Here is a 16,328-nt window from a genome sequence, read left to right as displayed (position 1 = left end):
ACGAATGTTAGATATAACCTGGAATATGCATACCCCCTGGAGACCTCAGTCTAGTGGGCAGGTGGAAAGGATGAATCAAACCCTGAAAGGACAAATCAAAAAGATTTGCCAGGAAGCTAAACTGCACTGGCCTCAAGCTTTGCCTTTGGCCCTACTCAGGATTCGAATTAAACCAAGGGAAAAGGTAGGCGTAAGTCCATATGAGATATTATATGGCAAACCATATCATGCAACTGTATTAAAAGGGGAGGTACATGTGAGTGGGGACCAGGCGATTGCAGAGTATGTTATGTCACTTAATAAGATCTTGAATTCTTTAAGAAATACGTTACAGTGGAATAGACCACTCACGCTGGAGAATTCTGTCCACGACATCCAGCCTGGGGACCAGGTGTACGTCAAGAAGTGGATCACGGATCCGCTACGGGAATCATGGAGCGGACCCCACCAGGTGATGATGACGACCTACACGGTGGTGAAAGTCCAGGGGATGGATGCTTGGATCCATTACACCAGGGTAAAGAAGGCACCGTTCCAGTGGGAAACCCAGATAGTGTCTCCAACCCGGATGATCTTCCGCGCAAAGCCGCCTTCTTAATTATATTACTGCTAGTGATCATGAGACTATTACCCGTTCAAGGGTCTACTCTTGTACAGGTTGAAGAAACAAAGGTTACAGTCATGGAAGGGATGGATGTTCAATTAACTTGTGTTATCTTTGACAGCCAGAAAGTTGAGGCCTGTGAAGTTATTGCAATATGGCAACGGGGGGCTGAAAGAAGCCGAGGCAAGATAGGAGTCGGTTGGGATCAGGATAAACAACAAGGAAACACGGTACTGAATCTTACCAAGGTAACCACAAACGATACGGGAGAATATACATGTTTGGTCAAAATACGGGATAGTTTTGATTACAAAAGAGTGAGTATGAGGGTTTTGCCATGGACAGGGGATCGTGCTGAAAACATAAAGGTTAATCCAGTATCAATGGCAGTGGACATGTGGGATGGGCCACCTCTCAGAATAAATTGTTCCTTCCTAGTAAAATCAAGATATCAAAGGAACCTTTGGGTCAAATGGTGGAAACAAAATAGGGAACTGACCTGGGACAGAATAGAGGACGGGACCAATTGGTGGGGGAAGGAAGGCAAAGGTTGTGGGTGGTCGAGTGTCACTAATCCTAGAATAGGAAATGCATGGTGGAGGCATGACAGAATGATGTTATCCTTACAGAGACACGGTAGGAGTAGACGGGAGGTTAATGATACAATAGAACGAAATACTGAGCAGGAAAATTTAGTGGTAGGATTAATCAGAGATTTTGGGATCATGCAGAATGTGACTAAAATAACAGCTTGCCTGCCGTTACCACAGGCTGCAGGTGAACCAATTCCCTGGGGAATAATACCAGTAACCAAAATGCCTGAAACATTCAAGAATGTTTCATGGTCCTGCCAGTCAGTTCCCAAACCAGTAGATGTATGGAGGGATTTGTGTATGACCACTTGGGCTATGACTAAAGAGGAATGTGAAAAGAAATCCAATCATTATGGTTGGATTCAAAATACCAGGAGGTGTTTAATTGCAACCCCAATAGATGAGCCATGCAATACAGTACGAATAAGAACGAAATCCCAACAAAACGAGATGAGTTGTCAGAATGTCACACAGAATTTTGACACCTGGAATAGTTGGAAGACATTATGGGGACCTAGTGTTTTGGAACACTATAATTACCTTGGGGAAGTACAATGGTGCATCCAATGGTCAGGAGTAAAGAATCAGTCACATTATAGGGCCCTTATCACGTCTACATCTTCCCGAGAGTTCAGACCGCAGAAAGAGGATTGGAATTGTACTGAGGTTTTTACATGTGATACACCGGAAGACCGAATCGGATTGGTACCGGTGAAAATGGCATTAAAGTGGGGATGCGAGTGTAGGGGGTATGATCACACGATTAGCAGAGAGTCCATGGATGGGCCTATAGATTGCAGATATACTACTGTGCATAGCCCTGGAAATCTAGTCTGGGTGTTGGGACACGGACAGTGGACCACACATTTACCTCTAGATGGATCAGTAACACAAATCACCCTAGGGGTTCCCACATTGTGTCCATACTGGAAAGAGAATAGATTGATCCAAAGGAAAGGACTCAGAAAGAGGGAAGAATCCCTAGAGGAGCAGTGGCATGAACCTGGCTCAGGAGTGCAATTTGGATGGATATTAGAGTCATTATTCCCTCCGGTAGCGACATATCGAAACAGGGAAATGCTCAACAATTTGTTAGGACAGACAGAAAGGTTGGCAGCAGCTACTAAGAAGGGATTTAAAGATCTAAATTTGCAATTGCAAGCTACATCAAGAATGACCCTACAAAACAGAATGGCATTGGATTTGCTACTGTTAAAGGAACATGGAGTTTGTGGTTACCTGAGTAGGAGAATAGATCATTGCTGTGTACACATTCCAAATGTTACACTTGAAGTTGAGAAAGATATTTCTCAACTGGCAGAAGTGGAAACAAAAACCAAGGAAATTGAAAGGGAAGCACAGCATAATTAGATAGGAGCAGTATTTGATTCTTTGGGGCTTCACCTGTCTGGCTGGATTACGTCTGCTATACAATATGTACTAATGTTTTAAGTATTTCTAGTGACTATATGGATTGTATATAGATGCCTCTTAGGTGTGATCGAAAAGGAAAAGAGGCGATCTCTCCGGTTGCAGAAGGCGATGACCCGTGGGCGGCAGAATGAAGAACACTCCCCACCTCGTTATGAAGATGTTACTGTCAATACTGTTGATTCAGCATCCTTGCAGCAGGACTGAAGGATGCTCAAAAGGGGGGAAATGTTGGAAAAGAAATGAAATTTAGCAAAATATTTAATTATAGTGAGTTGTGTGTGAACTGGTTTGTTAAAAAGTAGTTTTGTAGCCGTTAAAAGTGTGTGTTGGGTTTTGTGTGCTACCTAGCAGGTAGTCTTAGAGATTTAATAAATAATTAAACTAGTGCAAGAAAGTAAGAATGCTAACCTGTCTAGAGGCAGCATACAATGCTCTTAGAATAAGATAAGCAGAGGATTAATGATCTGTTTGTGAACCAAGGAATGTATCACAAGGGGTCTGTGACCAGGCAAGGGGAACGGAGAACTGTTTATTAGAAACTTTGTTGTGAATCGCATGTATAAGAGGGAAGCACCCATACGTGAATTTGGGGGCTCGGACTTTGGGACGTGAGTCCCCCAGTTCCCCGGGCCCTTAATAAAGCACCCACAAAACTTACCCGAGTTTTGTGTCATTTATCAATCGGGCAACAGTGGAATGTCCTGGGGTGACGTTATGATGCTTGTATCCCCATTCATCTGTTCTGTGCCTTTAAGACCGGCTCTGAAGAGTGGAAGTTTTGTTTGGGTTTCTCTTATCAGGGACACAGAGAGGGGCAGTACTTAGGGCTGTTTTCACTTCTTGCTTTCAGCTTGTTGCTTTGCTTGCTCTCTTTTCTGCTCTCGCTTCTGCTCTGCTTTGGCCTCTGCTTATTAGCTAGCTCTAGCTAAACAGTCCAAATTCCTTCCTGGACTATTTCTCCTCTCCTTTTCTTCGACCATCTCAAACCTACTCCGGACTGGGACCTGGGAACACCGAGGATTTGCACCGTTTTGGCCTGCAGCAGCTACCCCAGTGCCGGAGGGACTGAGAACAGAGCAACCACCCCCAAAAGAGACTTTCTGATTTTGTCATCTTTCCCAGAGGGGTGTCATCGGGTATTGTTCATTTTGTGTGCTGGGGCGTGCTGTGCCTGAAATAAACAGGTTCTTTCCACCTCTGTCTGAGCAATTTTTTCCCAAACCGGTTGGGGGGAGTGGCCGTGTGGGTTTTGCTTTCTGGAGGCGCCCTCCTTTGCAGATTCTTTAACAAATTTGCCCTAAACCAGGACAGGGGGATTAGTGACGAGACTGCTGGAACCCGGGCTAACTCTCAGAACTCCGAAGCCACCGGAGTAGGGAACTGCCTCAGGATAGGGATTTACCAGAGGCAGAACCTTTAGAGCCACTTGCTCCACTGTGCCAGACACCAGCCACGACAGGGACCAGGCAGAGGAGAAAGGAGGAGGCCCTCTGAGGTTCCACAAGGAAGAGTTTATTCCAGGTGAAAGAAATAGGATAAAAAGCCCCTAGATTTATTGTGCAAGGGGGTTTATACACATAAAAGTCAGGGGGTGCACACAAACAGCTGACCAATAGGGAATCCTCAGGGAGCAGTGAGGGGATTAGTCAAGTGTCTGGGGCCCATTGCGGTAGGAGGGTGGAGAGGATGGCTCACATGGGCCCACGGGGGCTCCGGAATAGGGGAATTCCAAAGGGCTGTTGCAGTCAGAGATTGGCCCGAAGGCTCCTTCGGGAACCAAGGGGTTGGGGTGCCGTGGCAGGCAGGGAAAGAGCTGGAACAAGGGGCGGGGAATGGCATGAGGGACAGCTTTGAGGGAGGGTAAAACCCACGGGTAAACCATGAACCACTTAAACAGGAATCAATAAAATAAATTCAAACTGCAACAATCAAGAGCATCTTCAGAGACACAGCCTGACCGACCAGCAATGGAAGCTGGAAAAACAAAAAGTTTTGCTGAGCAATGGCCCTTTGATGAAGCAAAACATTTACAATCAGGGCAGCCCATTTGTACAGATGGGGGCACACTCTGGGGGTACAGCTGAGGCCATGAGGTCACAGCAGGCTCAGGGGTCACAGCAGGCTGAGGTCACAGCAGGCTCTGAGGTCACAGAGGTGCCAGACCCGGTGGTTGCACAGCAGCACAAGGAGCGAGCAGTCAGTGCTTGAGCACAACTGTTGCGGCAGCAGCAGCGGCGCTGGCAGCAGTGGTGCTGACATTGGGACAGCGGTGTCAGGACAGCGGTGGCAGCAAGAGCTGCGGGACTGGCAGAGGGCAAGGCAGCATGGCCCTTGCTCTGCGCCTCTTCCTCCTGCTCCTCCTGGCCGTGGCCCTGCCTGCCAGGGCTGCCCAGGCTGCTCCGCTGCAAGCGCGGCCAGCAGGTGAGCCGGCAGCCTGGCTCCCCTTTCCCGGGACAGCGCTCCCTGCTCCCCGGGAAGCGCTGGGGATGGTTTTCCCCAGGCCTTGAGGGAGGGTTTCCTCTGGCGGAGGGAGAGAGCCCCCAGGGTCCTGGGCAGCCCCAGTTTCCTCTCCAGGCATGTGTCACAGGGCCTGCAAAGAGGGTGCAGAGTGACCAGGAGCCAGCCCAGAGCTCCCCAGGCCCCTGTGCAGTTTGGCCTTGTCCATTCACACCTGGCTCCCATAGCCTTAACCAAGCCCCTGGCAGTGCCCTGTTCCCAAAGGCAGAAGGGGATCCCAACACAACACGGAAATGGTTCTGATCAGTGCTCCCTTCTAGACTGGAAGCATGACACGGGTGTTTTGGAAGGCCTGATGAATCATGTTTTGAAGTTCTTGGAGGATGCTGGAGGCAAGTTCTCAGTGTGCCTTTCCCGAGACAATAAACAATGTGACAAGAGCTCACTCATAAGCCATTTCCTTTAACATAATCTAAAGGTTCAAGGATTCTGAAAACCTTACCCAGCTCCTTTCTGGAGCCCTGAGGGATCCCACAGGATCGCTCTCAGTGGGAGGAAGGAGCATTTAGCTGTCCATCCTCTTCCCTTGTGCAATGCCAGTGCGTCCTTCCGTGTGTGCTGTGCAGCCACAGAGAAGAGCAGAGAGGGAAGGGGCTGGGCCCAGGGCTGTGCCCCGGGGCTGAGCCTTGCCTGCAGCCTGAGGATCTGCCACAGTGCCACAGGTGCTGTTCTGTCCTGCCTTTCTTTGCAGCTGAACCTGTTGGTGAAGGTGATCTGGCTTCCCAACCCACGTCCAGGACTGAGCCTCTGGGAGATGGTGAGGGTAGGTCAAGGCCTTTCCCCTGGGAGAGCTGCCAGCTCAGAGCCCAAAGCTCGGCCAGGGGGGCATCGCTGCAGGTGCCAGGACAGACCCATGCACGTGTGTGTCCTCGCCCTGCGCAATCCCCTCACCGCTCCTGCGGCTCAGTGGTGCCCGTGCAGCTGAGCAGAGATGGCAGAAACTTCTGTGACTGTTGAGTTACAGATGTGTCTGAAGGGAGGAGTTTTCCTGTCCCTGTGATCAGTCCTACACGGAAGCCAGGCTCCCGTCGCAGGGGTGAGTAGCGTGTCCCTGCTGACCCCACAGGCTGAGCACTGCTTCTCTGGCATCCATTCATGGGAAATGGAACTTCTTTCTCTTAAGGTCCTCCGAGAGGGAAGAACAAACCTAGAGACGAGAAAAAATCACTTGAGTCAAACAACATCTTGAAACAAATACTGGAGACACTGCACAAAGAGAATGGTGAGAGCATTTCTCTCAGCCTTGCCCTGGGGCTCAGCAGCCGGGGACTTTGGCTGCACATCTGGACACGCCGTGCCCGGAACAGCGGGAAGGGATCCATGGCAGCCTCGCTGCCCCGCTGCTGCTTCCACGCCCTGCAGGGCTGTTTCCCAGCCTGGCCTGGCTGCAGCTTCTCCCCAACCTCTGAAGGAAGGCTGACAGGCAGGCAAAACTACACCACGGGCAATGTACACCCTGAGATCCCCCGCAATTCCCTTGTCTCCGGGCACATCAGGTGTAGAGGCTGTTTGGAAAACAGACCAGTCTGGGACAGTCCCAAAATCCAGGGTGTTTCCTGATCCCTATCATGCCTTTCTCAACTATTGCCGCCTGAATCTGTCATCTTCCCCATTCCCAATGAGGAATATTTCCATCTGATCCAGGTGTCTCTTTTCCATTCTTCAGAAATGAAAGGAGAGCCTGTGCTGAAAGCTGAGTTCCCTGGAGGAAGCAGGGATTCTGTGCCAGCCTCTGCTGCAAGAAGGCAGGCGATGCCAGGCACAGCCACAGGAGGTAACTGCTGTGCCTCTGGGCCTGAGCCCTGCTGAGGCTTGAGCTGCCCTCTCTGCTGCTTGGCACTGCGGGCACAGCCCGGACAAGACGGGCACAGCCCAGAGGAATTGTCCCGAGCAGGCTCAGGGCACTCGGGTACTGAGCTGTCCTGCTGGGCTCCCTCCGTCGGAGACACGTCCCGAAACCTGGGAGCGGCTGCACGGGGTGCCCATGGTGGGGAAAGGGCAGAGGGGCAGAGCAAGGCTCCACTGGGTCCTGACAGGGCCTGGCCACGTGCCCTTGAGGACTGGGCAGTGTCCCAGCAGAAGGAGGGCAGGAGGGACAGAGGGAGGCAGGGAGAGCTGTGGCACTGCCTGCTGCAGTTTCCCTCTGGGCTTTAGGGAGGATTTCCTCTGTATGTGAAGGAGAGAGCCCCAGGGCCCTGGGCGGCCCCTCTTTCCTCTCCAGTGATGTTGCAGAGGGCAGGGAAAGAGGCTAGAGAGTTTTCAGGAGCCTGCCCAGAGCTCCTCAGGCCCCTGTGCAGCTCTGGCCATGTCCATTCACACCTGGCTTCCATGGCCTTACCCGACCCCTTTGCAGTGCTCATTTCCCAGAGGCAGAAGGGGATCCCAGCAAACCATGGAAAATGTGATAATCTGTGCTATGTTCTAGATGAGGTCGCTGGGAAGGATTCTCCATTAGCTTTGCTGCAGAAAGCTTTGAAGCCTTTGGAGTCTCCTGCAGGTATGTTCTCACTGTCCCACCAAGGATTAATCATTGACAACCTGGAAGACCAGGAGACAGAAACTTTTGTGACTGTTGAGTTACACGTGTGTCTGCAGGGAGGACTTTAGCTGCTCCTCTTCTGCTTCCTGCACGCAAACCCAGCTCCCATCGCAGGGGTGAGTAGTGTGTCCGTGCTGACCCCACAGGCTGAGCCCTGCTTTTGTGCCATCCAGTCATGGGAAATGGAACTACTTTCTCTTAAGGTCCTCCGAGAGGGAAGAACAAACATAGGAACGAGAAGAAATCGCTTAAGTCAAACGACATGTGGAAAGAAATACTGGAGAAACTGCACAAAGAGAATGGTGAGAGCATTTCCCTCAGCCTTGTCCTGGGGCTCAGCAGCCGGGGACTTTGGCTGCACATCTGGACACGCCGTGCCCGGCACAGCAGGAAGGGATCCATGGCAGCCTCGCTGCCCCGCTGCTGCTTCCACGCCCTGCAGGGCTGTTTGCCAGCCTGGCCTGGCTGCAGCTTCTCCCCAGCCTCTGCAGGAAGGCAGTGGGCATCAGCTGACAGACAGCCCAAACTGCACCACTGTAGCAGGCTCCGAGCATCCTAGGGCCCCATGGAGGGCCGAGGCTTAAGGACAGGAATTGCCAAGTCATGATGAAGTAGCAAAAGAAGCCCCTGCCTTCTGCCTTTCGGACCCCAGGATATCTCTCTGTAGCCCCATAGGTCACTTCCACTTATCCCCTACTATTGTACAAGTATGGATCCCCTTACACCCCATATATACAGGTGGTTTAGCCCATACTGGAGTAGAGTCATCTCTAGAACCCTTCACAGACCCCTCAATAAACCCTCACTGTGGAACGCCAGGACGTTTCTTCTCCTCACTTGTAGCAACTGTTTCCCGGCTAGCCTGCAAGGCGCCTTAGCAAGCAAAGAGCTGAAACCATAAGAGAGCTGATAATCACTAAAGAGCTGATATCCACTGGGCTTGCTAAGGTAGCCAGCGGCTGAGCGCGGCCTGGGTACTCGGACACTCTGTCCCCATGAAGGACTGAGGTATCCAGCCAGTGCTGCCTGCTCGGGGGCAAATTAGCCCAGCAGGGAACCTGGGACACACCACAGGCCATGCACACCCTGAGATGCCCCGCAATTTCCCTGTCTCCGGGCGCATCAGGTGTAGGGGCTGTTTGGAAAATGGACCAGTCTGGGACAGTCCCAAAATCCAGGGTGTTTCCTGATCCTTATCCATGCCTTTCTCAACTATTGCTGCCTGAATCTGTCATCTTCCCCATTCCCAATGAGGAATGTTTCCATCTGATCCAGGTGTCTCTTTTCCATTCTTCAGAAATGAAAGGAGAGCCTGTGCTGGAAGCTGAGTTCCCAGGAGGAAGCAGGGATTCTGTGCCAGCCTCTGCTGCAGGAAGGGAGGCGATGCCAGGCACAGCCACAGGAGGTAATTGCTGTGCCTCTGGGCCTGAGCCCTGCTGAGGCTTGAGCTGCCCTCTCTGCTGCTTGGCACTGTGGGCACAGCCCAGACAAGACGGGCACAGCCCAGAGGAATTGTCCCGAGCAGCCTCAGGGCACTCGGGTACTGAGCTGTCCTGCTGGGCTCCCTCCGTGGGAGACACGTCCCCAAACCTGGGAGCGGCTGCACGGGGTGCCCATGGTGGGGAAAGGGCAGAGGGGCAGAGCAAGGCTCCACTGGGTCCTGACAGGGCCTGGCCACGTGCCCTTGAGGACTGGGCAGTGTCCCAGCAGAAGGAGGGCAGGAGGGACAGAGGGAGGCAGGGATAGCTGTGGCACTGCCTGCTGCAGTTTCCCTCTGGGCTTTAGGGAGGATTTCCTCTGTGTGTGAGTGGAAGCCCCCAGCGCCTGGGCTACTCCAGTTGCCCCTTCCAGGGATGTTGCACAGGACCTGCTGAGTGGGTAGAGAGTGACCAGGAGCCTGCCCAGAGCTCCTCAGTCCCCTGTGCAGCTTTGGCCATGTCCATTCACGTCTGGCTCCCATGACCTTATCCCACCCCCTTGCAGTGCCCATTTCCCAGAGGCAGAAGGGGATCCCAGCACAGCCTGAAAAATGTTGTCCTCTGTGCTCTCTTCTAGATAAGGTTGCTGAGAAGGCATCGCCATTAGATTGGCTGGATAAAGTTTTGAAGCCCTTGGAGGCTCCTGCAGGTATGTTCTCACTGTCCCACCAAGGATTAATCATTGACAACCTGGCAGGACCAGGTGAAGGAAGCTTCTGTGTCTGTTGAGTTATAGATGCTTCTGCAGGGAGGACTTTTGCTGCTCCTATTCTGGTTCCTGCACGCAAACCCAGCTCCCATCGCAGGGGTGAGTAGCGTGTCCCTGCTGACCCCACAGGCTGAGCCCTGCTTTTGTGCCATCCAGTCATGGGAAATGGAGCTACTTTCTCTTAAGGTCCTCCAAGAAGGAAGAACAAACCTAGAGGCGAGACGAAATCCCCTGAGTCAAACAACATCTTGAAACAAATAGTGGAGGAACTGCACAAAGGTAATGGTGAGAGCATTTCTCTCAGCCTTGTCCTGGGGCTCAGCATCCGGGGGCTTTGGTTGCACATCTGGACACGCCGTGCCCGGCACAGCGGGAAGGGATCCATGGCAGCCTCGCTGCCCCACTGCTGCTTCCACGCCCTACAGGGCTGTTTCCCAGCCTGGCATGGCTGCAGCTTCTCCCCAGCCTCTGCAGGAAGGCATTGGGCATCAGCTGACAGGCAGACCAAACATCAACAGACCCTGAAATTCCCCACAATATCCTGGTCTCCACATTAGGAAAAGGAGGTGGTTTGCAGCAGGGAGTGATCTGACACAGCCCCAAAAACTTGGCCGTTTTCCTGGTCTTGAACAAATATTGCCTCCTGTAGATGCCAGCACCCAAATAGCAAACAGTTCCCTCTGATGCAGCTGTCTCCCTTCCTTTCTCAAGAGATGGACATAGAGGTTCTGTGGAAAGCAGCATTTCCTGAAGGAAGCAGTCGCTCTTCGTTGCCAGCCCCTGCCACAGGAAAGGAGGAGATGCCAGACACAGGCACAGGCACAGAAGGTAATTGCTGTGCCAGGCTCAGCCCTTGGCAGGGCTGTGTGGCAGCAGCTCTTCCCCAGGGCCTGCCCTGCACAGGCCCGGCAGCAGCCAAAGCTGGAGGTGCCTCTGGAGCTCGTTCACAGCCCCGGGGAAAGGGGACTCGTGCACCAACGTCCCTCCCGCTGCAGCTGCTCCAGAGCTGGCCCTGAGTGCCCAGAGGCCCAAGGCACAGGAGCAGCCCCGAGCGGGAGCCCTGCCGCGAGCCCAGGGCCAGAGCCAGCCTTGGCACACAAAGGAAACAGTTCTCATCTTGGTTTGCTTCCAGACTGGGATACTGGGATGGCTTATCCATTAACCTGGAGGTTTGAAATTGTGAAGCCCACTGAGGGTTCTGCAGGTGCGTTCTCATGGTCCCACCAAGGCGTAATCATTGACAAGCTGGCAAGAACCAGGTGACAGAAGCTTCTGTGGCTGTTCAGTTACAGATGTGACTGCAGGGACAACTTCACCAACTCCTGGGCTGCATAGTGAGCACCAAACCAGCTCCCATCACAGCGGTGAGTAGCGTGTCCCGGCTGGCCTCACAGGCTGAGCCCTGCTTTTGTGGCATCCATTCATGGGAAATGGAACTACTTTCTGTCAAGATCCTCCAACAGTAAAGCCCAAACACACGACAGACAAGAAATTCCAGAAGCCATTTGATGTCATGTGGCAACTGCTAAAGAAAGTGCTTCAGGGAGGACAAGGTGGGTGCATTCCCTCAGCCTTGTCCTGGGGTTCAGCAGCCGGGGGCTTTGGCTGCACATCTGGACACGCCGTGCCCGGCACAGCGGGAAGGGATCCATGGCAGCCTCGCTGCCCCGCTGCTGCTTCCACGCCCTGCAGGGCTGTTTCCCAGCCTGGCCTGGCTGCAGCTTCTCCCCAGCCTCTGCAGGAAGCATCTGGGGCATCAGCTCACAGGGAGCCCAAACTGCACCACGGGCCATGCACACCCTGAGATCCCCTGCAATTTCCCTGTCTCTGAGCAGATCAGGAGGCGCACAGTTGTTTGCACAAGGGAGTGCTCCTGCCCAATCCCAAGAGTCTGGGCGTTTTCCTGATTCTTATCCGTGTCTTTGAGAAGCAATGCCTCCTAAGCTGCGCCCTTGCCGATGGGAAACAGCCCCATCTGACCCAGTGTTCCTTTTCCTTTCTCCAGAAGTGGATGCAGAGGCTGTGCTGAAGGCGGCGTTTCCCACAGGAAGCAGGGATTCTGTGCCAGCCTCTGCTGCAGGAAGGCAGGCCATGCCAGGCACAGCCACAGGAGGTAATTGCTGTGCCTCTGGGCCTGAGCCCTGCTGAGGCTTGAGCTGCCCGCTCTGCTGCTTGGCACTGCGGGCACAGCCCGGACAAGACGGGCACAGCCCAGAGGAATTGTCCCGAGCAGGCTCAGAGCACTCGGGTACTGAGCTGTCCTGCTGGGCTCCCTCCGTGGGAGACACGTCCCCAAACCTGGGAGCGGCTGCACGGGGTGCCCATGGTGGGGAAAGGGCAGAGGGGCAGAGCAAGGCTCCACTGGGTCCTGACAGGGCCTGGCCACGTGCCCTTGAGGACATGGGCAGTGTCCCAGCAGAAGGAGGGCAGGAGGGACAGAGGGAGGCAGGGAGAGCTGTGGCACTGCCTGCTGCAGTTTCCCTCTGGGCTTTAGGGAGGATTTCCTTTGTGTGTGTGAGGGAGAGAGCCCCAGGGCCTTGGGCTGCTCCAGCTGCCCCACCAGGGACATTGCCCAGGACCTGCAAAGATTGTGGAGAGTGGCCAGGAGCCAGCCCAGCGCTCTCCAGACCCCTGTGCAGCTTTGGCCATGTCCATTCACACCTGGCTCCCATGGTCTTACCCGACCCCCTTGCAGTGCCCATTTCCCAGAAGCAGAAGGGGATCTCAGCACAGCATGGAAATGGTTCTGATCTGTGCTCTGTTCCAGACTGGAATCGTAACATGGATTATTTGGATGCCCTGCTGGACAATGGCTTGAAATTCCTGGAAGATGCTGGAGGCAAGTTCTCAGTGTGCCTTTCCCGAGACAATAATCACTGTCTATGTCACTAGAGCTCCCTTGCCTTCCATTTCCTTTAACATAATCTCATGGTTGAAAGATTCTTGAATTCTTGCCCTGCTCCTTCTGGAGCCCTCAGTGATCGCACAGGATTGCTGTGAATGAGAGGAAGGAGCATTGAGCTGTCCATCCACTTCCCGTGTGCAATGGCCGTGTCCTTCTGTGTGCGCTGTGCAGCCACAAAGAAGGGTAGAATGGGCAGGGTCCAGGCCCAGGGCTGTGCCCCGGGGCTGAGCCTTGCCTGCAGCCTGAGGATCTCCTACAGTGCCATGGGAGCTGTTTTGTCCTGCCTTTCTTTGCAGCTGAACCAGTTGGTGAAGGTGATCTGGCTTCCCAAACCACATCCAGGACTGAGCCTCTGGGAGGTGGTGAGGGTAGGTCAAGGCCTTTCCCCTGGGAGAGCTGCCAGCTCAGAGCCCAAAGCTCGGCCAGGGGGGCATCGCTGCAGGTGCCAGGACAGAGCCATGCACGTGTGTGCCCTCGCCCTGCGCGATCCCCTCACCGCTCCTGCGGCTCAGTGGTGCCCGTGCAGCTGAGCAGAGATGGCAGAAGCTTCTGTGGCTGTTGTGTTACAGATGTGTCTGCAGGGAGGACTTCTCCAGCGGCTCGGCTGGATTCTTGGCACCAACCCAGCTCCCATCGCAGGGGTGAGTAGTGTGTCCCTGCTGGCTCCACAAGCTGAGCTCTGCTTTTGTGGCATCCATTCATGGGAAATGGAACATGGAACAAAAGGAAAGACCCATGATAGTGCAGCCAAAATGTCTCTTGACTCAAATGAATTCCTGAGACAAACACAGAATGGGGGCTGGACAAAGTGGGTGCATTCCCTCAGCCTTGTCCTGTGGCTCAGCAGCCCGGGGCTTTGGCTGCCCATCTGGACACGCCGTGCCCGGAACAGCCAGAAGGGATCCATGGCAGCCACGCTGCCCCGCTGCTCCTTCCACGTCCTGCAGGGCTGTTTGCCAGCCTGGCCTGGCTGCAGCTTCTCCCCAGCCTCTGCAGGAAGGCATTGGGCATCAGCTGCCACACAGACCAAACCGCACCACGGGCCTCAGATCCCCTGCAACATCCCTGTCTCTGAGCTAATCAGGAGGCACAGCTATTTGGAGGAGGGAGTGTTCTGGCCCAGCCCCAACAGCAGGGGCATTTCCCAGTCTTTTCACTGACTTTTACAAGCAGTGCCTCCTGCCGATGTCACCTCCCCAGTGGGGAATGTTGCCATCTGATCCAGCTTTGCCTCTTTCTTTTTCAAGTGATGGGCCAAAAATCTGTGCAGAAGGAGCCACAACCCGGAGGAAGCAGTGGATCGGTGTCAGGCTTTACTGCAGGAACAAATGTGATGCCAAGCACAGGTAAAAGCACTGAAGATAATTGCTGTGCCAGGCTCAGCAGGGCTCAGCCCTTGGCGGGGCTCTGTGGCAGCAGCTCTTCCCCCAGGCCTGCCCTGCACAGGCCCGGCAGCAGCCAAAGCTGGAGGTGCCTCTGGAGCTCGTTCACAGCCCCGGGGAAAGGGGACTCGTGCACCAACGTCCCTCCCGCTGCAGCTGCTCCGGAGCTGGCCCTGAGTGCCCAGAGGCCCAAGGCACAGGAGCAGCCCCAAGCGGGAGCCCCGGCACGAGCCCAGGGCCAGAGCCAGCCTTGGCTCCCGACTGGGCAGGGGCTGCACTGGGTCCTGACAGGGCCTGACTCTGTGCCCCGGGGCTGGGGGAGCTGTCACGGGGCAGGGAGGGCCAGGGCTGGCAGTGGCTGCTCAGGGATGGCTTTGGCCCGTGTCCCTCCAAGCAGCCACTGCCCAAGCAGCTGCGCCGCCCCCGGGCTCTCCTCCTGGCCTGCTGGGCTTTGTTGGGTGGCACAGCCTGTGCCAAGGGGCGGCAAGGTGCCTGCAGGCCCCAGCTCTGGGGGAAACAGAGAACGTCCTGCCCGCATCCACCGTGCTGCCAGCTCAGCAGTGCAGCACAGCACGGGCTGACGCTCCCCATTGCTCCCACAGGTGCAGCTGGAACCACAGCACATGTTCCTGATTCCCAGAAGGGCCCTGGAGGGGGTTTCTGTCAGGGAACAGGCTGCTGGCTGGGGTTACTGGCAGGCCTACTTCTTTTGGAGCTTGTCATCATGTTCTGTTGCTTTGGAATCTGGTATTCCTGGAAGAGAAAACAGTGAGTGTTTTGTTGCTCTCCCCCTCAAACAGCTTCTTTTGAAAGTCTACCGCAGACAGGAAACATTCCTAGTGAGGCTGCAGTGTAGGTGTGGCCAGTCCATGATTGTCCAAAGAACTCTGCTGAGGGTTCTGCTGCTGCCCAGAGCTTTCAGTGGCCTCCTCATTGCTGGGCCTTGTCCTGGGGGGCCCGCTGGGGCTGCAGCCAGTGCTGGCTCCCACTGAGGCTGCCTGGCCAAGGGAAACCCCAGGGGCACAGGGCAGAGGCAAAGCACGGTGGGGAGCAGAAAGAGCAGGGACGAGATTGCCCTTGAAAGGCAGAGGCGCTCTGGGGCCCGCTCCTGCCCAGGGAGCCTGCCCAGAGCCGTGCCCTGCTCGCCGGGGCCTTGAGGGACAGCTGTGCAGCTGGGCCAAGCTGTGCCAGCAGCTCCAGCCGTGCTGGGGAGCCTTGCCAGCTCTGGGCCCTGCTGTGCAGGAGGCTCCCTGTGTGCCACTGGCAGCTGGGGCCTCAGCCACCTCCTCTCTCCACAGTTCCACCTCTGGACAGCAGTTTAAAGGCGGCAGCACCTCACACCCGGAGGGCCTGGGCAGCCCTCTCAAGAGCTCTGAGAAGAGGACCCCGGAACGGCCATCTACGACGAAACCTGCTATTTTCCCAGTGTAGATCCCACTGCCACCTCCTCTCCCCATGTGTATCCCTGAGCTGCCCTCATTCTCTTTTTGATCTTCCTCTGTCCCATCCCAGCCCATTCCCGAGTTCTTCTATAGACCCCAGCAGCAGCCCAGCACCCTCCAGCCCCTCCTGAGACCAACACGTCCCTTCCTCTGCCCCCGAGCCCCCTTGCCATGCCCTCTGAACAACCCTGTAGGTTACACCCCTGTGAAAAACACCAATCACTTCTTTTTAAAATTTTAAGGTTTAATAAAATGGTTTTAAAGATAGTCATACAATTAGAGTAATGAGAATTTGCACAATTTGGATTAGGACAATATGATACAATGGAAACAAAGAGTTACAGACGTCCGGGTACCTTTTTCTGGGCAGCACATGCTCAAAAGAGGACACCTGTTATCAAAGGATTAACCCTTAAAAACAATACCCTGTTGCACATTCACACACTTCATACATGATGCATAAATTCCATTCAAATACAGGATTCTGTGCACTCATCATCAACTTCTTCCTCTGAATCCTAACAGCGCCTTCGAGGCGGGAACAAGTTTGTTTCTTCTGATAAGAGGGCAATGAATTCTTTTCCTCTGACAGATTTATGTGTCCCGTGGCTGCTATCTTGCTGTGAGTCACTTCTTTAAAAAACAGTATCATACATACTGTAGCTCCTATTTTAACATTTTTTTTATAAGCTAAAACTGTATTTAACACACTACTTAAACTAATT

Source organism: Ammospiza caudacuta, chromosome 12, assembly GCF_027887145.1.
Source record: "Ammospiza caudacuta isolate bAmmCau1 chromosome 12, bAmmCau1.pri, whole genome shotgun sequence".
Taxonomy (NCBI): domain Eukaryota; kingdom Metazoa; phylum Chordata; class Aves; order Passeriformes; family Passerellidae; genus Ammospiza; species Ammospiza caudacuta.
This window is presented reverse-complemented; position numbering follows the sequence as displayed.